The sequence below is a fragment of the Rhinichthys klamathensis genome, unplaced genomic scaffold, assembly GCF_029890125.1.
Source record: "Rhinichthys klamathensis goyatoka isolate OS25496 unplaced genomic scaffold, OSU_Roscu_1.1 h1tg000011l_1, whole genome shotgun sequence".
In the NCBI taxonomy this organism is placed as follows: Eukaryota; Metazoa; Chordata; class Actinopteri; order Cypriniformes; family Leuciscidae; genus Rhinichthys; species Rhinichthys klamathensis.
In genome coordinates, this window is record NW_026606564.1 from 10,592,268 (window position 1) to 10,615,467 (window position 23,200).

Consider the following 23,200-nt stretch of genomic DNA (forward strand, 5'->3'; position numbering starts at 1 on the left):
TTTTGGAAATCACAGGAGAATGTAATGTCAGACACTGGTTTACAGACAAGGAAACCGTTCCGTGGAAAGTACACATTTGGGATTACAAAGAGGGAATCACAACATATGGAGCATCTAGCCCAGTAGGAGTGTTGACCGGCGGGGAAGACAGACAGAGTGGGGAACTCAGCTGAAGAGCAAAGTAGGCACTCGTATCACCCCGCTAGGAATGGCACTACAAGCAAGACAATGAGCCAGCCTTCCCGCAGATTACCTGTTTGTACACAACACAAGGGAAGAAACCGGCTATACCTGGAGATTGTAGAATCTCACGAAGGTGTTAGGTGTCCCCCAGCCCGCAGCTCTGCAGATGTCTGTCAGAGAGGTGCCGTGCGCCAATGCTTAGGAGGAAGCAACACCCCAAGTGGAGTGAGCCCTCACTCCGAGGGGACACGGCTCACCTTGGGACTGGTACACCAAGGCGATGGCGTCCACTATCCATTGACACTGTCATTAGATACAGGGTCTTAAAGGATTAGTTCACTTTTAAAAAAACTTTTGCTGATAATTTACTCACCCCCATGTCATCCAAGATGTCCATGTCTTTCTTTCTTCAGTCGCAAAGAAATTAAGGTTTTTGATGAAAACATTCCAGGATTTTTCTCCATATAATGGACTTCAATAGGCCCCAAACGGTTCAATGTCCAAACGATGAATAAGGAGCTTATCTAGCGAAACGATCGGTCATTTCAAAAGTAAATAGCAAAAAAATAAAAAATGCTCACCTTGCTCTGTTCTGTGATGCGCGTTCGTGACGTCATGTAATACGCAATTACGTTGAAAAGGTCTCACAGAAAAGAGTCATCACTGAACAGAGCAAGGTGAGCGTTTGTGCTTATAAAACGTAAACTTTTTTATTTATTTTTAAAAAATGACCGATCGTTATGCTAGATAAGACCTTATTCATCGTCTGGTATCGTTTAAAGCCCTTTGAAGCTGCACTGAAACTGTCATTTGGACCTTAAACAGTTTGGGGCCCATTGAAGTCCATTATATGGAGAAAAATCCTGGAATGTTTTCATCAAAAACCTTCATTTCTTTTCGACTGAAGAAAGAAAGACATGGACACCTTGGATGGCATGGGGGTGAGTAAATTATCAGCAAAAGTTTTTTTAAAAGTGAACTAATCCTTTAAGCTCAACTGACTCCAGTGGCTCAAAGGGAGCTCTCTGAAGACCAGAAAGGACAATAGAGTGGTCCCAGGAGGGGATGAGGCGCGATCTTTAACCTCCTGATGCCTCTCTGGGACCTGATGACCAGGTCGTGCTTTCCCAGTGACCTACCATCAACGGCATTGTGATGTGCTGCGATGGCGGCAACATACACTTTCTGCAGGAAGAAAAACACAGATCAGGCATTTCCAGGGGTCTTCCTGCTGGGAAGAACACCACTCAGGGAACAGACTCCACTTCAAAACATAAGCGTGCCTGGTAGAGGTGGCTCTAGCTTAAGTGATAGTGTCTACCACTCAAGGGTGGTAGGCCACTTAAGTCATCCGCGTCCCATCCAGAGACCACACGTGGAGGTTCCAGACGTCCAGACGTGGGTACCACATGGTGACCCGTCCCTGAGAGAGCAGGTCCTTCCTTCCTTTTTCTTGATTCAGGCGTTCTCTCTAAGTTCCTTCCAAAGCAGAACCAGCACACAAAAGAAACATAAGCACATCTCCCTCTATCAACACAATTAAGAGTCTCCTAAACCATAGAACCCAATGCTCCTTGCAGGTCAGTCGAAGGGTTACTTCTCTCATCAGCTTCTGACGGCTGAAGTGGTGTGACGAGGTGGCCGAGTGGTTAAGGCAGTGGACTGCTAATCCATTGTGCTCTGCACGCGTGGGTTCGAATCCCATCCTCGTCGTTTAATGTCTTTAGTGTTCAAGAGAGCCAAGTGCGCCTGGCAAATCCCTTTAGTGCCAACGATAACGTCATCATACTTAAAAATAGCTGGCGGATTAACACCACGGCCAGGAGAGTTTCACTGTGTTCACTGTGTTCTGCGCTTAGACTTGGGTTAGAGTCCTATCCTTGGTGTTTAGTTTCACATAGAGCCTAGAGAACAGGTCAACCCCAGTGGTGTCTGTTTGCAGTGTCCTTGCACTCTTCATTATCCTACCCAACCTCATAGGGGGCTCGTCGAATCAATCCCGAACTCAAACATATTCTTGGAGATTGAGCGTAATAACTCCGCCCCTTTGCTACCAGGATACCCATAATTCTCTCCCCCCAAAATTACGAAAGCAGCACACTTTTTGTTCTTTGAATGAAGAGAGAACACTGAATAAACCTTTTTGTGCACATCACTCGCCTGTTTCGTAGACACACCATGCAGCCGTCAGTGCCAAAAAGCTTATTACATGGCAGTTTAAAGCTTGATACCACCCTGTCAATCCATGTCCAGATAAAAGCACGGGAGACGTCGTTACCTTCGCCGGCATTCTTTCGCATAGGCAATATCGTAGTCTATGAGGCTCATCCAAGACGTGATCTTTGCTGGTTGAAAACTTTACCCAATACCCCGCTGGGATGACTTGAAATACAGTCAGCTTTGGCAATTTTTGTCGGCCTCTTATGAGGCTTCGTGACTTGTTGAAAAAAAAGAATTGTGCTTTGGCTCCTTGAACGTGCTGCTTTCGCTGTGGTGGCGAAAGCATGAGCTTGAAGAAGGCTGGTGTAGCCAGGATTTGGACCTCCCTTAGAATGTGTTTTTGTATTTCTAATGGTCATATCCATGCACCAGGGGGCTTCTTGTATTGATCCTGTCCTCAACAATGTTTTAAGAAATTAACATGAGCATTTTCTGCAGCTATAGTAAAAATGCAATTCAGCTAAACCTCGCCTTGAGCGGCACCCCTGCGGTTGACCTGTTCACTAGGCTCTCTGTGAAACTAAACACCAAGGATGGGACTCAGACCCATGCGCACAGAGCAGAGTGGATTAGCAGTCCATCGCCTTAACCACTCAGCCACTCGCCTAACATTAAACGACGAGGATGGGATTCTAACCCACGCGTGCAGAGCACAATGGATTAGCAGTCCATCGCCTTAACCACTCGGCCACCTCGTCACTCGCCTGCACGTCTGCCCGAAGCTGGGCTGTGGTGTGTTTCTGCAGCTATTTTAACCCTCTGGGGTCCAAGGTGTTTTTGGGGTCCTTGAGATGTTTTGACATACTCTGACATTTGTGCTTTTTTCAGTTGCTTATAAACATATTACTGGCAAAGGTGTAATTACACTCTATTTAGCACACACAGGGCTACCATAATGTGTTATCAACATGTATGTACATTTTTGTATTTTTGAGAGAATATTGTTTATGCGTGGTTATTGAAAAAACTAAAACTTAAAGTTTCTGAAATAAGGCCACAAAACACATACTAAATATGTGTCCACAAGACTTTTGACTAATGGATGTTGTCGCCTAGAGTTTTTTCTTCAAAATGATCTGAAAATCATCCTGCCTTATCATTCACTTAAAACAATAGATTAAATTTAAAAATGACACTTTTTGTTTGGAAAGGCAATATGCGCAGGGGTGTGACCTGCTGTGATTCACACCTGAGAAGACAATGGGCCCGCATAATGAGCGCATAATGGGGCTGCATACTAATGACCCTTTCATTCAGGTGTGTCACTGAGCCACAAGAATGCAATGACAATATATATATATATATATATATATATATATATATACAGTGTTGGGGAGTAACGGAATACATGTACCGACGTTACGTATTCAGAATACAAATTATGAGTAACTGTATTCCGTTACAGTTACAATTTAAATAGTTGGTATTTAGAATACAGTTACATTGTTGAAATCAATGGATTACATGACGATACTTCTCTGTTTCACGAGTTTATTCTCTCTCTAAATAAATTAAGGCAACTCAAAATTTCCCAGAAGCCCCAATATGAAAACGAAAAAAATGCGCGGTTTGCGTGCGTGATCAGTCAATGGAGTTGGAAGAGGTGCAGCGGGAGCTAGAGATGGAGCCGAAACAACAGCAGAGCAAGAATGCATTTATATCTTGGAAATTTAAACAGTATTTTACGGTAAAGAAAGAGAAGGGAGAGGGACGAAATATAACTGTGCAGTGCAACCTCTGCTTGCCAGCAACTAACCTCCTTTCAGCGTCCAAAGACTCCACCTCCAACCTGAAGAAGCATCTTAAAGTACGTTTTTTTTTTTTTTTTTTTTATTAACGTTAGTCGTCTCCTGCAGTTTTACTAGTCACCTTGCTATTTTATAGTTATATATCCGGTAGCTACCTGCTTAGTTGACGTGCGACTTCATTTACTTCACATTCTCCTATGTGCTGATTTACTAGCCCCCGAGCCGTTGAAAGACTGACTAGCCCCATTTGACATTAACGTTAGGGTGACCATACGTCCTCTTTTTCCCGGACATGTCTTCTTTTTGGACCTAAATAAATGCGTCCGGCCGCCCATTTCTAGATCACCCAAAATGTCGGGGATTCGGCTTTTGCTTTCTACAGTCGCCATTCATTATGTTTATGCACACCTTTTGTTTCAATCGACTGAATTCATTCAGATTGATGAAACTAAATGTAGTGTTTACATGAATGCTAAACAAGTGATTGCCGCTTTGATAGCGACCTAGAAGCCCACATAAGGAAAGTAGGCTTATACAAGAGAACATCAGAAGCACTGAAATCTTTTTTTTTTACTGAAAAAGTGTTTTTCTGTAAAAAAAAAAAAATCTTTTAACCAATGGCCAAGAAAAGAAACGGTGTCATGTAAAAGGTGTTAAAAGCTAAACTCTTTTTAATTATTATTATTTGTTTCAGGCAAAAAGTTGAATGGAAATTATGTATTACTTGTGAAAGTAATCCAAGTATTCAGAATACAATACTTAGATTGAGTAATGTAATGGAATACGTTACAAATTACATTTTTGGGCATGTATTCTGTATTCTGTAACGAAATACATTTTGAAAGTATCCTTCCCAACACTGTATATATATATATAGGCCTATATAATACAAAATTGGTTCACAGTTCCAATTATTTATTTATTTTTCAAATTGTGCTTGCAAATTGTATAATATCAAATGTAAAAATTTCTAGTAATTGTGCAGTTAATTATCATACTGTTTTCACAGAAAGTTTGGGAATGTATCCCAAATGTGTCACTAATAAAACACAATACAAATAATTTAAAGAGGAGGCTTATATTGAGCTTTTAAGATTTACCTAAGATTTAATTATATGTAGCCTACATATATTTTTGCTATTTTTATAAAAAGGTTACAATTACAACAACAATTAAAATTTTAACTATATTTTCAAATGTAATCTTTCTTTGTATTATATACTAAAGTATACATTTTATCATACATATTTCACAGTTGCGGATTAATTAGTTTGAATATAGCCTACAATCGAACAAACACTATAATAATGTCACAGGTCGGGAGGGTCGACCGGGTCTACACCCTCCCTTTAGAATGAGTACCACTGAGGAGCGGACCATAAACCAAGCAGACAAGGAAAGTAAAAATGTAACAGACTTTATTGATTAAAAGAATTTGTAGATCCTAATTAAAACTCCTCCTTCCTCCCCAGCATCCAGTGGCCGCCGGGACGTCGGCCGGACAACAGGCGAGGACTCGGTCCACTCAACCCCTCAGACTTTTCGGATGCCAAGGCTCTCGGCTATGGAGGGGACGTGGATTGGACAGCAGGTAAGTACTCTAAGCACGGCTTATCCTTCTCGGGCTCTAAGTAGAATGTACTCTTCTCGATCTCTCAAGTGCAGAAAGTTTACAGCGGTGAAGAGGGGCGTCGACTGGACAGCAAGTAGGTACTCCAGGTACGGTTGGTTCTTCCCTAGACGGTGGGTGCGGAGAGCTTACAGCTGTGGAAAGGCGTCGACCAGACAACAGGTGAGTATTGCGAGTACGGTTGGTTCTTCCCAGTATAGTAGGTGCAGCAACTTACGGCTGTAGAACGGCGTCCACCAGCCAACGGGTGAGTATTTCGAGTATGGTTGGTTCTTCCCTATACAGGGGATACAGGGAGCTTACAGCTGTAGAAAGGCGTCGACTAGACAGCAGGTGAGTGTTTCGAGTACGGTTGGCTCTTCCCTGTACAGTAGGTGCAGAAAGCTTACGGCTGTGAAAGGGGCGTCGACTGGACAGCCAGTAGGTACTCCAAGTACAATTGGTTCCTCCCAGTATAGCGGATACAGAAGCTCACGACGGTGACAGACGTCGACCGGACAGCAAGTGGGCACTCCAAGTACAGTAGGTTCTTCCCCATACAACGGGTAACGGAAAGTTTTCGGAGGGCTGGCGAGAAGGCTGACTGGGTGGTCAGATCGGCAAGTCCGGACAATCGACCAGCTCCTGGAGTCAGCAGGCCTTAGGGGTAACACCCCGAACAGCAAACACTGGATTTTCTTCGCTCTCCACGGCAGTGTTGATAACACAGAATGCAAGCGGCTTTAGATGGGGGACACTCAGAACAGCAGATAACTGGATTTCCTCCGTTCTCCAGGACAGCATCAATGATGAATCAGAACACAGCAGGCTTGGAATGTACAACACTCAGAACAACAGATAACTGGATTTCCTCCGTTCTCCAGGACAGCATCAATGACGAATCAGAACACAGCAGGCTTGGAATGTACAACACTCAGAACAACAGATACCTGGGTTTCCTCCACTCTCCACAACAGTGATGATGGAACAGTATGCAAGCGGCCTTAGATGGGGGACACCCAGAACAGCAGATAACTGGATTTCCTCCGTTCTCCAGAACAGCATCAATGATGAATCAGAACACAGCAGGCTTAGACTGTACACCACTCAGAACAACAGATAACTGGATTTCCTCCGTTCTCCGGGACAGCATCAATGATGAATTAGCATACAGCAGGCTTAGAATGTGCGACACTCAGAACAACAGATACCTGGGTTCCCTCCGCTCTCCACATCGGTGATGATGGAACAGAATGCAAGTGGCTTTAGGAGGGGGACACTCAGAACAGCAGATAACTGGATTTCCTCCGTTCTCCAGAACAGCATCAATGATGAATCAGAACACAGCAGGCTTGGAATGAACAACACTCAGAACAACAGATACCTGGGTTTCCTCCGCTCTCCACAACAGTGATGATGGAACAGAATGCAGCAGCTTTAGACGGGGGACACTCAGAACAGCAGATAACTGGATTTCCTCCGCTCTTCAGAACAGCATCAATGATGAATCAGAACACAGCAAGCTTGGAATGTACAACACTCAGAACAACAGATACCTGGGTCTCCTCCGCTCTCCACAACAGTGATGATGGAACAGAATGCAAGAGGCTTTAGATGGGGGACACTCAAGACAGCAGATAACTGGATTTCCTCCGCTCTCCAGAACAGCATCAACGACGAATCAAAACACAGCAAGCTTTAAATTCCACCGTCACTTAATCTCTTCCTCAGCAACTCCAAACTGCAACACAGGGCAAGGCCGATGGGCACGTGACAGAATTCGGTATAGTAAGCATGCCGTAACTTCACTTCAAACACACACGGTGGGGCACAGCATCAACACACGTCACTCTCAACCACTCTGTGAAATATAAGGCCACAGCCCACCTCCTTGAAGGTAACCCTTCGACTGACCTGCAAGGAGCATTGGGTTCTATGGGTTAGGAGACTCACAACTGTGTTGATAGAGGGAGATGTGCTTATGTTTATTTTCTGTGCTGCTTCTGCTTTGTTGGAAAGAACCTAGAGAGAACGCCTGTGTCGAGAAAAAGGCAGCATAGCTTGCATTGGACCTCTCTCAGAATATGTTTGCAGTGTCCTTGCACTCTTCATTATCCTACCCAACCTCGTAGGGGGCTCGTCGAATCGATCCCGAACTCAAACATATTCTTGGAGATTGAGCGTTATAACTCCGCCCCTTTGCTACCAGGATACCCATAATTCTTTCCCCCCAAAATTACGAAAGCAGCACACTTTTTGTTCTTTGAGTGAAGAGAGAACAATGAATAAACCTTTTTGTGCACATCACGCGCCTGTTTCGTAGACACACCATGCAGCCGTCAGTGCCAAAAAGCTTATTACATGGCAGTTTAAAGCTTGATACCACCCTGTCGTTACATGTCCAGATAAAAGCACGGGAGACGTCGCTACCTTCGCCAGGCATTCTTTTGCAGAGGCAATATCGTAGTCTATGAGGCTCATCCGAGACGTGATCTTTGCTGGTTGAAAACTTTACCCAATACCCCGCTGGGATGGCTTGAAATACAGTCAGCCTTGGCAATTTTTGTCGGCTTCTTATGAGGCTTCGTGACTTGTTGAAAAAAAAGAATTGTGTTTTGGCTCCCTGAACGTGCTGCTTTCGCTGTGGTGGCGAAAGCATGAGCTTGAATAAGGCTGGTGTAGCCAGGATTTGGACCTCCCTCAGAATGTGTTTTTGTATTTCTAATGGTCATATCCATGCACCAGGGGGCTTCTTGTATTGACCCTGTCCTCAACAATGTTTTAAGAAATTAACATGAGCATTTTCTGCAGCTATAATTATATTATATTAAAGCTGCAGTAGGGAGTTTTGAGAAAACGTTGACTAAGCCTGAAAATTTGAACAAGCACAACTTACAGGTCCCACCCCCTTGCTCTCTGCTGCGCTACAGCCCTCCCTCCACAGCTCGTCCTCCACAGCGGAGCCTGTCGTGAACGCGCAGGCTGGTAAACAGGGCCACTGATAACAGCGGATAAAAAGTTATATGGCACATTTACTAATAGGGACTAAACGTCAATAATATGCTTTACATTGACTATGGCCTGCCCATACTTTGACTACAAACTTGGTCCTCAAATCATTATGTATTTTGCAATGGCCTACATGTAACTTTATCGTTGCACTCTTTCTATAAGTTATAAATAGCTAGTAAGATAACGGTAACTAACGTTAGAGTATGTAAGTAATTATTCTAGCGATATATAATGCTAGATAAGGTGTGCTAGTACATTATTTCAGCAACATGACAAGCCAGTGAATTAGCAGGTTTTAATTGTTGCTTAGCAGAGTGCGTGACATTTTATCTACATGTTATGCGGCTAGAGTTTTGACACCGAGTCAATGGGCTCTGTGTAATTCTTTCTTTTTCGCTTGTTTATCGTCATCAGTCTTTTTCCTTTTACCTCTTTGTTTTATGAGCAGGTGTCACTCGAGAATTGGCAGTTTAGGTTGTTTCTCCGTCATAAGCACAGCTGCAGCACGCCGGAAATCTTGAGTTTGAACGACGGTACGCGCTCGCGCTGTGCAAGAGAGGGGTGTGATCAGCGCGTACACGAGTGTGATTGACACTTCTAAGACATTCCGGTTGTTTCTGACCGGGAGCGTGTATTTCTTGCAAATGGCAATAGGACCACTAGGAGGAGCCAAAGGAGCGTGATTTTTACACAGATTATCTGTCTCATATTCTACTGTCAGGACATAATGACAGTTTTAGCAAATACATTTTTTCAAAAGTTACCTACAGCAGCTTTAAGGATGATGTCGTTAAAGTTGGCAGCAAGGTACTTTGTACCGCTTTGCCAGGCGCACTTGGCTCTCTCGAAACACTAAAGACATCAAACGACGAGGATGGGTTTCGAACCCACGCGTGCAGAGCACAATGGATTAGCAGTCCATCGCCTTAACCACTCGGCCACCTCGTCACTCGCCTGCAAGTCTGCCCGAAGCTGGGCTGTGGTGTGTTTCTGCAGCTATTTTAAGGATGATGTTGTTAAAGTTGGCAGCAAGGTACTTTGAACGGCTTTTCCAGGCGCACTTGGCTCTCTCGAAACACTAAAGACATCAATCGACGAGGATGGGATTCGAACCCACACGTGCAGAGCACAATGGATTAGCAGTCCATCGCCTTAACCACTCGGCCACCTCGTCACTCGCCAGCAAGTCTGCCCGAAGCTGGGCTGTGGTGTGTTTCTGCAGCTATTTTAAGGATGATGTTGTTAAAGTTGGCAGCAAGGTACTTTGAACGGCTTTGCAGGTCAGTTGACGGTAACCCTTCGACTGACCTGCAAGGAGCATTGGGTTCTATGGGTTAGGAGACTCACAACTGTGTTGATAGAGGGAGATGTGCTTATGTTTATTTTCTGTGCTGCTTCTGCTTTGTTGGAAAGAACCTAGAGAGAACGCCTGTGTCGAGAAAAAGGCAGCATAGCTTGCATTGGACCTCTCTCAGAATATGTTTGCAGTGTCCTTGCACTCTTCATTATCCTACCCAACCTCGTAGGGGGCTCGTCGAATCGATCCCGAACTCAAACATATTCTTGGAGATTGAGCGTTATAACTCCGCCCCTTTGCTACCAGGATACCCATAATTCTTTCCCCCCAAAATTACGAAAGCAGCACACTTTTTGTTCTTTGAGTGAAGAGAGAACAATGAATAAACCTTTTTGTGCACATCACTCGCCTGTTTCGTAGACACACCATGCAGCCGTCAGTGCCAAAAAGCTTATTACATGGCAGTTTAAAGCTTGATACCACCCTGTCGTTACATGTCCAGATAAAAGCACGGGAGACGTCGCTACCTTCGCCAGGCATTCTTTTGCAGAGGCAATATCGTAGTCTATGAGGCTCATCCGAGACGTGATCTTTGCTGGTTGAAAACTTTACCCAATACCCCGCTGGGATGGCTTGAAATACAGTCAGCCTTGGCAATTTTTGTCGGCTTCTTATGAGGCTTCGTGACTTGTTGAAAAAAAAGAATTGTGTTTTGGCTCCCTGAACGTGCTGCTTTCGCTGTGGTGGCGAAAGCATGAGCTTGAATAAGGCTGGTGTAGCCAGGATTTGGACCTCCCTCAGAATGTGTTTTTGTATTTCTAATGGTCATATCCATGCACCAGGGGGCTTCTTGTATTGACCCTGTCCTCAACAATGTTTTAAGAAATTAACATGAGCATTTTCTGCAGCTATAATTATATTATATTAAAGCTGCAGTAGGGAGTTTTGAGAAAACGTTGACTAAGCCTGAAAATTTGAACAAGCACAACTTACAGGTCCCACCCCCTTGCTCTCTGCTGCGCTACAGCCCTCCCTCCACAGCAGGCTAGTAAACAGGGCCACTGATAACAACGGATAAAAAGTTATATGGCACATTTACTAATAGGGACTAAACGTCAATAATATGCTTTACATTGACTATGGCCTGCCCATACTTTGACTACAAACTTGGTCCTCAAATCATTATGTATTTTGCAATGGCCTACATGTAACTTTATCGTTGCACTCTTTCTATAAGTTATAAATAGCTAGTAAGATAACGGTAACTAACGTTAGAGTATGTAAGTAATTATTCTAGCGATATATAATGCTAGATAAGGTGTGCTAGTACATTATTTCAGCAACATGACAAGCCAGTGAATTAGCAGGTTTTAATTGTTGCTTAGCAGAGTGCGTGACATTTTATCTACATGTTATGCGGCTAGAGTTTTGACACCGAGTCAATGGGCTCTGTGTAATTCTTTCTTTTTCGCTTGTTTATCGTCATCAGTCTTTTTCCTTTTACCTCTTTGTTTTATGAGCAGGTGTCACTCGAGAATTGGCAGTTTAGGTTGTTTCTCCGTCATAAGCACAGCTGCAGCACGCCGGAAATCTTGAGTTTGAACGACGGTACGCGCTCGCGCTGTGCAAGAGAGGGGTGTGATCAGCGCGTACACGAGCGTGATTGACACTTCTAAGACATTCCGGTTGTTTCTGACCGGGAGCGTGTATTTCTTGCAAATGGCAATAGGACCACTAGGAGGAGCCAGAGGAGCTTGATTTTTACACAGATTATCTGTCTCATATTCTACTGTCAGGACATAATGACAGTTTTAGCAAATACATTTTTTCAAAAGTTACCTACAGCAGCTTTAAGGATGATGTCGTTAAAGTTGGCAGCAAGGTACTTTGAACGGCTTTGCCAGGCGCACTTGGCTCTCTCGAAACACTAAAGACATCATACGACGAGGATGGGATTCGAACCCACGCGTGCAGAGCACAATGGATTAGCAGTCCATCGCCTTAACCACTCGGCCACCTCGTCACTCGCCTGCACGTCTGCCCGAAGCTGGGCTGTGGTGTGTTTCTGCAGCTATTTTAAGGATGATGTTGTTAAAGTTGGCAGCAAAGTTCATTGAACGGCTTTGCCAGTCGCACTTGGCTCTCTCCAAACACTAAAGACATCAAACGACGAGGATGGGATTCGAACCCACGCGTGCAGAGCACAATGGATTAGCAGTCCATCACCTTAACCACTCGGCCACCTCGTCACTCGACTGCAAGTCTGCCCGAAGCTGGGCTGTGGTGTGTTTCTGCAGCTATTTTAAGGATGATGTTGTTAAAGTTGTCAGCAAGGTACTTTGAACGGCTTTGCAGGTCAGTTGACGGTAACCCTTCGACTGACCTGCAAGGAGCATTGGGTTCTATGGGTTAGGAGACTCACAACTGTGTTGATAGAGGGAGATGTGCTTATGTTTATTTTCTGTGCTGCTTCTGCTTTGTTGGAAAGAACCTAGAGAGAACGCCTGTGTCGAGAAAAAGGCAGCATAGCTTGCATTGGACCTCTCTCAGAATATGTTTGCAGTGTCCTTGCACTCTTCATTATCCTACCCAACCTCGTAGGGTGCTCGGCAAACATATTCTTGGAGATTGAGCGTTATAACTCCGCCCCTTTGCTACCAGGATACCCATAATTCTTTCCCCCCAAAATTACGAAAGCAGCACACTTTTTGTTCTTTGAGTGAAGAGAGAACAATGAATAAACCTTTTTGTGCACATCACTCGCCTGTTTCGTAGACACACCATGCAGCCGTCAGTGCCAAAAAGCTTATTACATAGCAGTTTAAAGCTTGATACCACCCTGTCGTTACATGTCCAGATAAAAGCACGGGAGACGTCGCTACCTTCGCCAGGCATTCTTTCGCAGAGGCAATATCGTAGTCTATGAGGCTCATCCGAGACGTGATCTTTGCTGGTTGAAAACTTTACCCAATACCCCGCTGGGATGACTTGAAATACAGTCAGCCTTGGCAATTTTTGTCGGCTTCTTATGAGGCTTCGTGACTTGTTGAAAAAAAAGAATTGTGTTTTGGCTCCCTGAACGTGCTGCTTTCGCTGTGGTGGCGAAAGCATGAGCTTGAATAAGGCTGGTGTAGCCCGGATTTGGACCTCCCTTAGAATGTGTTTTTGTATTTCTAATGGTCATATCCATGCACCAGGGGGCATCTTGTATTGACCCTGTCCTCAACAATGTTTTAAGAAATTAACATGAGCATTTTCTGCAGCTATAATTATATTATATTAAAGCTGCAGTAGGGAGTTTTGAGAATACGTTGACTTAGCCTGAAAATTTGAACAAGCACAACTTACAGGTCCCACCCCCTTGCTCTCTGCTGCGCTACAGCCCTCCCTCCACAGCTCGTCCTGCACAGCGGAGCCTGTCGTGAACGCGCAGGCTAGTAAACAGGGCCACTGATAACAGCGGATAAAAAGTTATATGGCACATTTACTAATAGGGACTAAACGTCAATAATATGCTTTACATTGACTATGGCCTGCCCATACTTTGACTACAAACTTGGTCCTCAAATCATTATGTATTTTGCAATGGCCTACATGTAACTTTATCGTTGCACTCTTTCTATAAGTTATAAATAGCTAGTAAGATAACGGTAACTAACGTTAGAGTATGTAAGTAATTATTCTAGCGATATATAATGCTAGATAAGGTGTGCTAGTACATTATTTCAGCAACATGACAAGCCAGTGAATTAGCAGGTTTTAATTGTTGCTTAGCAGAGTGCGTGACATTTTATCTACATGTTATGCGGCTAGAGTTTTGACACCGAGTCAATGGGCTCTGTGTAATTCTTTCTTTTTCGCTTGTTTATCGTCATCAGTCTTTTTCCTTTTACCTCTTTGTTTTATGAGCAGGTGTCACTCGAGAATTGGCAGTTTAGGTTGTTTCTCCGTCATAAGCACAGCTGCAGCACGCCGGAAATCTTGAGTTTGAACGACGGTACGCGCTCGCGCTGTGCAAGAGAGGGGTGTGATCAGCGCGTACACGAGCGTGATTGACACTTCTAAGACATTCCGGTTGTTTCTGACCGGGAGCGTGTATTTCTTGCAAATGGCAATAGGACCACTAGGAGGAGCCAGAGGAGCGTGATTTTTACACAGATTATCTGTCTCATATTCTACTGTCAGGACATAATGACAGTTTTAGCAAATACATTTTTTCAAAAGTTACCTACAGCAGCTTTAAGGATGAGGTCGTTAAAGTTGGCAGCAAGGTACTTTGAACGGCTTTGCCAGGCGCACTTGGCTCTCTCGAAACACTAAAGACATCATACGACGAGGATGGGATTCGAACCCACGCGTGCAGAGCACAATGGATTAGCAGTCTATCGCCTTAACCACTCGGCCACCTCGTCACTCGCCTGCACGAAGCTGGGCTGTGGTGTGTTTCTGCAGCTATTTTAAGGATGATGTCGTCAAAGTTGGCAGCAAGGTACTTTGAACGGCTTTTCCAGGCGCACTTGGCTCTCTCGAAACACTAAAGACATCAATCGACGAGGATGGGATTCGAACCCACGCGTGCAGAGCACAATGGATTAGCAGTCCATCGCCTTAACCACTCGGCCACCTCGTCACTCGCTGGCACGTCTGCCCGAAGCTGGGCTGTGGTGTGTTTCTGCAGCTATTTTAAGGATGATGTTGTTAAAGTTGGCAGCAAAGTTCATTGAACGGCTTTGCCAGTCGCACTTGGCTCTCTCGAAACACTAAAGACATCAAACGACGAGGATGGGATTCGAACCCACGCGTGCAGAGCACAATGGATTAGCAGTCCATCGCCTTAACCACTCGGCCACCTCGTCACTCGCCTGCAAGTCTGCCCGAAGCTGGGCTGTGGTGTGTTTCTGCAGCTATTTTAAGGATGATGTTGTTAAAGTTGGCAGCAAGGTACTTTGAACAGCTTTTCCAGGCGCACTTGGCTCTCTCGAAACACTAAAGACATCAATCGACGAGGATGGGATTCAAACCCACGCGTGCAGAGCACAATGGATTAGCAGTCCATCGCCTTAACCACTCGGCCACCTCTTCACTCGCCTGCAAGTCTGCCCGAAGCTGGGCTGTCGTGTGTTTCTGCAGCTATTTTAAGGATGATGTTGTTAAAGTTGTCAGCAAGGTACTTTGAACGGCTTTGCAGGTCAGTTGACGGTAACCCTTCGACTGACCTGCAAGGAGCATTGGGTTCTATGGGTTAGGAGACTCACAACTGTGTTGATAGAGGGAGATGTGCTTATGTTTCTTTTCTGTGCTGCTTCTGCTTTGTTTGAAAGAACCTAGAGAGAACGCCTGTGTCGAGAAAAAGGCAGCATAATGGATTAGTAGTCCATCGCCTTAACCACTCGGCCACCTCGTCACTCGCCGGCACGTCTGCCCGAAGCTGGGCTGTGGTGTGTTTCTGCAGCTATTTTAAGGATGATGTTGTTAAAGTTGGCAGCAAAGTTCATTGAACGGCTTTGCCAGGCGGCGATTTTTTTTTTTGCAGGGTGGTAGGGGAAGACTCGTTAATATTCATTGGGGAACTCGTCCCTGATTGGCTCGCCGTGACGCATCTCTAATGAGATGTGATAGAGAAAACAGACATCGTCTCCTTCGTGACAACAGACACTTTCACGAAGGTAAGTCATACCTGTCAACATTTGGTTATCCAAATCCGGGAGATTTGTGCGGAGACCGCTCACGAACTTCGCGAACTTCTGTATCTTTGCGGGGACACCGTCTTGACCTGCCATGTCAATCTGAGTGACGTGTGACAGCGAACCAATTGCGGATGAGTTCCCCAATGACTATTAATGATTCTTCCCCTACCACCCTGCAAAAAAAAATTCGCTGCCAGGCGCACTTGGCTCTCTCGAAACACTAAAGACATCATACGACGAGGATGGGATTCGAACCCACGCGTGCAGAGCACAATGGATTAGCAGTCTATCGCCTTAACCACTCGGCCACCTCGTCACTCGCCCGCACGTCTGCCCGAAGCTGGGCTGTGGTGTGTTTCTGCAGCTATTTTAAGGATGATGTCGTCAAAGTTGGCAGCAAGGTACTTTGAACGGCTTTTCCAGGCGCACTTGGCTCTCTCGAAACACTAAAGACATCAATCGACGAGGATGGGATTCGAACCCACGCGTGCAGAGCACAATGGATTAGCAGTCCATCGCCTTAACCACTCGGCCACCTTGTCACTCGCCGGCACGTCTGCCCGAAGCTGGGCTGTGGTGTGTTTCTGCAGCTATTTTAAGGGTGATGTTGTTAAAGTTGGCAGCAAGGTACTTTGAACGGCTTTGCAGGTCAGTTGACGGTAACCCTTCGACTGACCTGCAAGGAGCATTGGGTTCTATGGGTTAGGAGACTCACAACTGTGTTGATAGAGGGCGATGTGCTTATGTTTATTTTCTGTGCTGCTTCTGCTTTGTTGGAAAGAACCTAGAGAGTACGCCTGTGTCGAGAAAAAGGCAGCATAGCTTGCATTGGACCTCTCTCAGAATATGTTTGCAGTGTCCTTGCACTCTTCATTATCCTACCCAACCTCGTAGGGGGCTCGTCGAATCGATCCCGAACTCAAACATATTCTTGGAGATTGAGCGTTATAACTCCGCCCCTTTGCTACCAGGATACCCATAATTCTTTCCCCCCAAAATTACGAAAGCAGCACACTTTTTGTTCTTTGAGTGAAGAGAGAACAATGAATAAACCTTTTTGTGCACATCACTCGCCTGTTTCGTAGACACACCATGCAGCCGTCAGTGCCAAAAAGCTTATTACATGGCAGTTTAAAGCTTGATACCACCCTGTCGTTACATGTCCAGATAAAAGCACGGGAGACGTCGCTACCTTCGCCAGGCATTCTTTCGCAGAGGCAATATCGTAGTCTATGTGGCTCATCCGAGACGTGATCTTTGCTGGTTGAAAACTTTACCCAATACCCCGCTGGGATGACTTGAAATACAGTCAGCCTTGGCAATTTTTGTCAGCTTCTTATGAGGCTTCGTGACTTGTTGAAAAAAAAGAATTGTGTTTTGGCTCCCTGAACGTGCTGCTTTCGCTGTGGTGGCGAAAGCATGAGCTTGAATAAGGCTGGTGTAGCCAGGATTAGGACCTCCCTTAGAATGTGTTTTTGTATTTCTAATGGTCATATCCATGCACCAGGGGGCTTCTTGTATTGACCCTGTCCTCAACAATGTTTTAAGAAATTAACATGAGCATTTTCTGCAGCTATAATTATATTATATTAAAGCTGCAGTAGGGAGTTTTGAGAAAACGTTGACTTAGCCTGAAAATTTGAACAAGCACAACTTACAGGTCCCACCCCCTTGCTCTCTGCTGCGCTACAGCCCTCCCTCCACAGCAGGCTAGTAAACAGGGCCACTGATAACAGCGGATAAAAAGTTATATGGCACATTTACTAATAGGGACTAAACGTCAATAATATGCTTTACATTGACTATGGCCTGCCCATACTTTGACTACAAACTTGGTCCTCAAATCATTATGTATTTTGCAATGGCCTACATGTAACTTTATCGTTGCACTCTTTCTATAAGTTATAAATAGCTAGTAAGATAACGGTAACTAACGTTAGAGTATGTAAGTAATTATTCTAGCGATATATAATGCTAGAAAAGGTGTGCTAGTACATTATTTCAGCAACATGACAAGCCAGTGAATTAGCAGGTTTTAATTGTTGCTTAGCAGAGTGCGTGACATTTTATCTACATGTTATGCGGCTAGAGTTTTGACACCGAGTCAATGGGCTCTGTGTAATTCTTTCTTTTTCGCTTGTTTATCGTCATCAGTCTTTTTCCTTTTACCTCTTTGTTTTATGAGCAGGTGTCACTCGAGAATTGGCAGTTTAGGTTGTTTCTCCGTCATAAGCACAGCTGCAGCACGCCGGAAATCTTGAGTTTGAACGACGGTACGCGCTCGCGCTGTGCAAGAGAGGGGTGTGATCGGCGCGTACACGAGCGTGATTGACACTTCTAAGACATTCCGGTTGTTTCTGACCGGGAGCGTGTATTTCTTGCAAATGGCAATAGGACCACTAGGAGGAGCCAGAGGAGCGTGATTTTTACACAGATTATCTGTCTCATATTCTACTGTCAGGACATAATGACAGTTTTAGCAAATACATTTTTTCAAAAGTTACCTACAGCAGCTTTAAGGTTGATGTCGTTAAAGTTGGCAGCAAGGTACTTTGAACGGCTTTGCCAGGCGCACTTGGCTCTCTCGAAACACTAAAGACATCATACGACGAGGATGGGATTCGAACCCACGCGTGCAGAGCACAATGGATTAGCAGTCCATCGCCTTAACCACTCGGCCACCTCGTCACTCGCCTGCACGTCTGCCCGAAGCTGGGCTGTGGTGTGTTTCTGCAGCTATTTTAAGGATGATGTCTTCAAAGTTGGCAGCAAGGTACTTTGAAAGGCTTTACCAGGCGCACTTGGCTCTCTCGAAACACTAAAGACATCAATCGACGAGGATGGGATTCGAACCCACGCGTGCAGAGCACAATGGATTAGCAGTCCATCGCCTTAACCACTCGGCCACCTCGTCACGTCTGCCCGAAGCTGGGCTGTGGTGTGTTTCTGCAGCTATTTTAAGGATGATGTTGTTAATGTTGGCAGCAAAGTTCATTGAACGGCTTTGCCAGGCGCACTTGGCTCTCTCGAAACACTAAAGACATCAATCGACGAGGATGGGATTCGAACCCACGCGTGCAGAGCACAATGGATTAGCAGTCCATCGCCTTAACCACTCTGCCACCTCGTCACTCGCCGGCACGTCTGCCCGAAGCTGGGCTGTGGTGTGTTTCTGCAGCTATTTTAAGGATGATGTTGTTAAAGTTGGCAGCAAGGTACTTTGAACGGCTTTTCCAGGCGCACTTGGCTCTCTCGAAACACTAAAGACATCAATCGACGAGGATGGGATTCGAACCCACGCGTGCAGAGCACAATGGATTAGCAGTCCATCGCCTTAACCACTCGGCCACCTCGTCACTCGCCTGCAAGTCTGCCCGAAGCTGGGCTGTGGTGTGTTTCTGCAGCTATTTTAAGGATGATGTTGTTAAAGTTGTCAGCAAGGTACTTTGAACGGCTTTGCAGGTCAGTTGACGGTAACCCTTCGACTGACCTGCAAGGAGCATTGGGTTCTATGGGTTAGGAGACTCACAACTGTGTTGATAGAGGGAGATGTGCTTATGTTTATTTTCTGTGCTGCTTCTGCTTTGTTGGAAAGAACCTAGAGAGAACGCCTGTGTCGAGAAAAAGGCAGCATAGCTTGCATTGGACCTCTCTCAGAATATGTTTGCAGTGTCCTTGCACTCTTCATTATCCTACCCAACCTCGTAGGGGGCTCGTCGAATCGATCCCGAACTCAAACATATTCTTGGAGATTGAGCGTTATAACTCCGCCCCTTTGCTACCAGGATACCCATAATTCTTTCCCCCCAAAATTACGAAAGCAGCACACTTTTTGTTCTTTGAGTGAAGAGAGAACAATGAATAAACCTTTTTGTGCACATCACTCGCCTGTTTCGTAGACACACCATGCAGCCGTCAGTGCCAAAAAGCTTATTACATGGCAGTTTAAAGCTTGATACCACCCTGTCGTTACATGTCCAGATAAAAGCACGGGAGACGTCGCTACCTTCGCCAGGCATTCTTTCGCAGAGGCAATATCGTAGTCTATGAGGCTCATCCGAGACGTGATCTTTGCTGGTTGAAAACTTTACCCAATACCCCGCTGGGATGACTTGAAATACAGTCAGCCTTGGCAATTTTTGTCAGCTTCTTATGGGGCTTCGTGACTTGTTGAAAAAAAAGAATTGTGTTTTGGCTCCCTGAACGTGCTGCTTTCGCTGTGGTGGCGAAAGCATGAGCTTGAATAAGGCTGGTGTAGCCAGGATTAGGACCTCCCTTAGAATGTGTTTTTGTATTTCTAATGGTCATATCCATGCACCAGGGGGCTTCTTGTATTGACCCTGTCCTCAACAATGTTTTAAGAAATTAACATGAGCATTTTCTGCAGCTATAATTATATTATATTAAAGCTGCAGTAGGGAGTTTTGAGAAAACGTTGACTTAGCCTGAAAATTTGAACAAGCACAACTTACAGGTCCCACCCCCTTGCTCTCTGCTGCGCTACAGCCCTCCCTCCACAGCAGGCTAGTAAACAGGGCCACTGATAACAGCGGATAAAAAGTTATATGGCACATTTACTAATAGGGACTAAACGTCAATAATATGCTTTACATTGACTATGGCCTGCCCATACTTTGACTACAAACTTGGTCCTCAAATCATTATGTATTTTGCAATGGCCTACATGTAACTTTATCGTTGCACTCTTTCTATAAGTTATAAATAGCTAGTAAGATAACGGTAACTAACGTTAGAGTATGTAAGTAATTATTCTAGCGATATATAATGCTAGATAAGGTGTGCTAGTACATTATTTCAGCAACATGACAAGCCATTGAATTAGCAGGTTTTAATTGTTGCTTAGCAGAGTGCGTGACATTTTATCTACATGTTATGCGGCTAGAGTTTTGACACCGAGTCAATGGGCTCTGTGTAATTCTTTCTTTTTCGCTTGTTTATCGTCATCAGTCTTTTTCCTTTTACCTCTTTGTTTTATGAGCAGGTGTCACTCGAGAATTGGCAGTTTAGGTTGTTTCTCCGTCATAAGCACAGCTGCAGCACGCCGGAAATCTTGAGTTTGAACGACGGTACGCGCTCGCGCTGTGCAAGAGAGGGGTGTGATCAGCGCGTACACGAGCGTGATTGACACTTCTAAGACATTCCCGTTGTTTCTGACCGGGAGCGTGTATTTCTTGCAAATGGCAATAGGACCACTAGGAGGAGCCAAAGGAGCGTGATTTTTACACAGATTATCTGTCTCATATTCTACTGTCAGGACATAATGACAGTTTTAGCAAATACATTTTTTCAAAAGTTACCTACAGCAGCTTTAAGGATGATGTCGTTAAAGTTGGCAGCAAGGTACTTTGAACGGCTTTGCCAGGCGCACTTGGCTCTCTCGAAACACTAAAGACATCATACGACGAGGATGGGATTCGAACCCACGCGTGCAGAGCACAATGGATTAGCAGTCCATCGCCTTAACCACTCGGCCACCTCGTCACTCGCCTGCACGTCTGCCCGAAGCTGGGCTGTGGTGTGTTTCTGCAGCTATTTTAAGGATGATGTTGTTAAAGTTGGCAGCAAAGTTCATTGAACGGCTTTGCCAGTCGCACTTGGCTCTCTCCAAACACTAAAGACATCAAACGACGAGGATGGGATTCGAACCCACGCGTGCAGAGCACAATGGATTAGCAGTCCATCACCTTAACCACTCGGCCACCTCGTCACTCGACTGCAAGTCTGCCCGAAGCTGGGCTGTGGTGTGTTTCTGCAGCTATTTTAAGGATGATGTTGTTAAAGTTGTCAGCAAGGTACTTTGAACGGCTTTGCAGGTCAGTTGACGGTAACCCTTCGACTGACCTGCAAGGAGCATTGGGTTCTATGGGTTAGGAGACTCACAACTGTGTTGATAGAGGGAGATGTGCTTATGTTTATTTTCTGTGCTGCTTCTGCTTTGTTGGAAAGAACCTAGAGAGAACGCCTGTGTCGAGAAAAAGGCAGCATAGCTTGCATTGGACCTCTCTCAGAATATGTTTGCAGTGTCCTTGCACTCTTCATTATCCTACCCAACCTCGTAGGGTGCTCGGCAAACATATTCTTGGAGATTGAGCGTTATAACTCCGCCCCTTTGCTACCAGGATACCCATAATTCTTTCCCCCCAAAATTACGAAAGCAGCACACTTTTTGTTCTTTGAGTGAAGAGAGAACAATGAATAAACCTTTTTGTGCACATCACTCGCCTGTTTCGTAGACACACCATGCAGCCGTCAGTGCCAAAAAGCTTATTACATAGCAGTTTAAAGCTTGATACCACCCTGTCGTTACATGTCCAGATAAAAGCACGGGAGACGTCGCTACCTTCGCCAGGCATTCTTTCGCAGAGGCAATATCGTAGTCTATGAGGCTCATCCGAGACGTGATCTTTGCTGGTTGAAAACTTTACCCAATACCCCGCTGGGATGACTTGAAATACAGTCAGCCTTGGCAATTTTTGTCGGCTTCTTATGAGGCTTCGTGACTTGTTGAAAAAAAAGAATTGTGTTTTGGCTCCCTGAACGTGCTGCTTTCGCTGTGGTGGCGAAAGGATGAGCTTGAATAAGGCTGGTGTAGCCCGGATTTGGACCTCCCTTAGAATGTGTTTTTGTATTTCTAATGGTCATATCCATGCACCAGGGGGCATCTTGTATTGACCCTGTCCTCAACAATGTTTTAAGAAATTAACATGAGCATTTTCTGCAGCTATAATTATATTATATTAAAGCTGCAGTAGGGAGTTTTGAGAATACGTTGACTTAGCCTGAAAATTTGAACAAGCACAACTTACAGGTCCCACCCCCTTGCTCTCTGCTGCGCTACAGCCCTCCCTCCACAGCTCGTCCTGCACAGCGGAGCCTGTCGTGAACGCGCAGGCTAGTAAACAGGGCCACTGATAACAGCGGATAAAAAGTTATATGGCACATTTACTAATAGGGACTAAACGTCAATAATATGCTTTACATTGACTATGGCCTGCCCATACTTTGACTACAAACTTGGTCCTCAAATCATTATGTATTTTGCAATGGCCTACATGTAACTTTATCGTTGCACTCTTTCTATAAGTTATAAATAGCTAGTAAGATAACGGTAACTAACGTTAGAGTATGTAAGTAATTATTCTAGCGATATATAATGCTAGATAAGGTGTGCTAGTACATTATTTCAGCAACATGACAAGCCAGTGAATTAGCAGGTTTTAATTGTTGCTTAGCAGAGTGCGTGACATTTTATCTACATGTTATGCGGCTAGAGTTTTGACACCGAGTCAATGGGCTCTGTGTAATTCTTTCTTTTTCGCTTGTTTATCGTCATCAGTCTTTTTCCTTTTACCTCTTTGTTTTATGAGCAGGTGTCACTCGAGAATTGGCAGTTTAGGTTGTTTCTCCGTCATAAGCACAGCTG

The 23,200-nt window shown here is 44.9% G+C and overlaps 14 non-coding genes across 14 annotated transcripts; 7 read left to right on the forward strand and 7 right to left on the reverse strand.

Moving 5' to 3' along the window:
• The first annotated feature begins 2,471 nt into the window (after positions 1-2,471).
• LOC130102428 (U4 spliceosomal RNA) lies at positions 2,472-2,612 on the forward strand. Its single transcript, XR_008809213.1, has one exon. It is a non-coding gene; the product is annotated as a U4 spliceosomal RNA (small nuclear RNA).
• A 5,589-nt stretch (positions 2,613-8,201) lies between these two features.
• LOC130102327 (U4 spliceosomal RNA) lies at positions 8,202-8,342 on the forward strand. The gene has a single exon (XR_008809191.1). It is a non-coding gene; the product is annotated as a U4 spliceosomal RNA (small nuclear RNA).
• A 2,265-nt stretch (positions 8,343-10,607) lies between these two features.
• On the forward strand, positions 10,608-10,748 carry LOC130102331 (U4 spliceosomal RNA). Its single transcript, XR_008809192.1, has one exon. It is a non-coding gene; the product is annotated as a U4 spliceosomal RNA (small nuclear RNA).
• A 1,262-nt stretch (positions 10,749-12,010) lies between these two features.
• On the reverse strand, positions 12,011-12,092 carry trnas-gcu (transfer RNA serine (anticodon GCU)). The gene has a single exon. It is a non-coding gene; the product is annotated as a tRNA-Ser (tRNA).
• Positions 12,093-12,962: 870 nt separating this feature from the next.
• LOC130102127 (U4 spliceosomal RNA) lies at positions 12,963-13,103 on the forward strand. Its single transcript, XR_008809134.1, has one exon. It is a non-coding gene; the product is annotated as a U4 spliceosomal RNA (small nuclear RNA).
• Positions 13,104-14,617: 1,514 nt separating this feature from the next.
• trnas-gcu (transfer RNA serine (anticodon GCU)) lies at positions 14,618-14,699 on the reverse strand. Its single transcript has one exon. It is a non-coding gene; the product is annotated as a tRNA-Ser (tRNA).
• Positions 14,700-14,843: 144 nt separating this feature from the next.
• trnas-gcu (transfer RNA serine (anticodon GCU)) lies at positions 14,844-14,925 on the reverse strand. The gene has a single exon. It is a non-coding gene; the product is annotated as a tRNA-Ser (tRNA).
• Positions 14,926-16,959: 2,034 nt separating this feature from the next.
• Positions 16,960-17,100, forward strand: LOC130102396 (U4 spliceosomal RNA). Its single transcript, XR_008809206.1, has one exon. It is a non-coding gene; the product is annotated as a U4 spliceosomal RNA (small nuclear RNA).
• A 1,262-nt stretch (positions 17,101-18,362) lies between these two features.
• trnas-gcu (transfer RNA serine (anticodon GCU)) lies at positions 18,363-18,444 on the reverse strand. The gene has a single exon. It is a non-coding gene; the product is annotated as a tRNA-Ser (tRNA).
• Positions 18,445-18,588: 144 nt separating this feature from the next.
• trnas-gcu (transfer RNA serine (anticodon GCU)) lies at positions 18,589-18,670 on the reverse strand. The gene has a single exon. It is a non-coding gene; the product is annotated as a tRNA-Ser (tRNA).
• A 360-nt stretch (positions 18,671-19,030) lies between these two features.
• On the reverse strand, positions 19,031-19,112 carry trnas-gcu (transfer RNA serine (anticodon GCU)). The gene has a single exon. It is a non-coding gene; the product is annotated as a tRNA-Ser (tRNA).
• Positions 19,113-19,773: 661 nt separating this feature from the next.
• On the forward strand, positions 19,774-19,914 carry LOC130102182 (U4 spliceosomal RNA). Its single transcript, XR_008809147.1, has one exon. It is a non-coding gene; the product is annotated as a U4 spliceosomal RNA (small nuclear RNA).
• A 1,262-nt stretch (positions 19,915-21,176) lies between these two features.
• trnas-gcu (transfer RNA serine (anticodon GCU)) lies at positions 21,177-21,258 on the reverse strand. The gene has a single exon. It is a non-coding gene; the product is annotated as a tRNA-Ser (tRNA).
• An 870-nt stretch (positions 21,259-22,128) lies between these two features.
• Positions 22,129-22,269, forward strand: LOC130102133 (U4 spliceosomal RNA). Its single transcript, XR_008809135.1, has one exon. It is a non-coding gene; the product is annotated as a U4 spliceosomal RNA (small nuclear RNA).
• Positions 22,270-23,200: the final 931 nt, after the last annotated feature.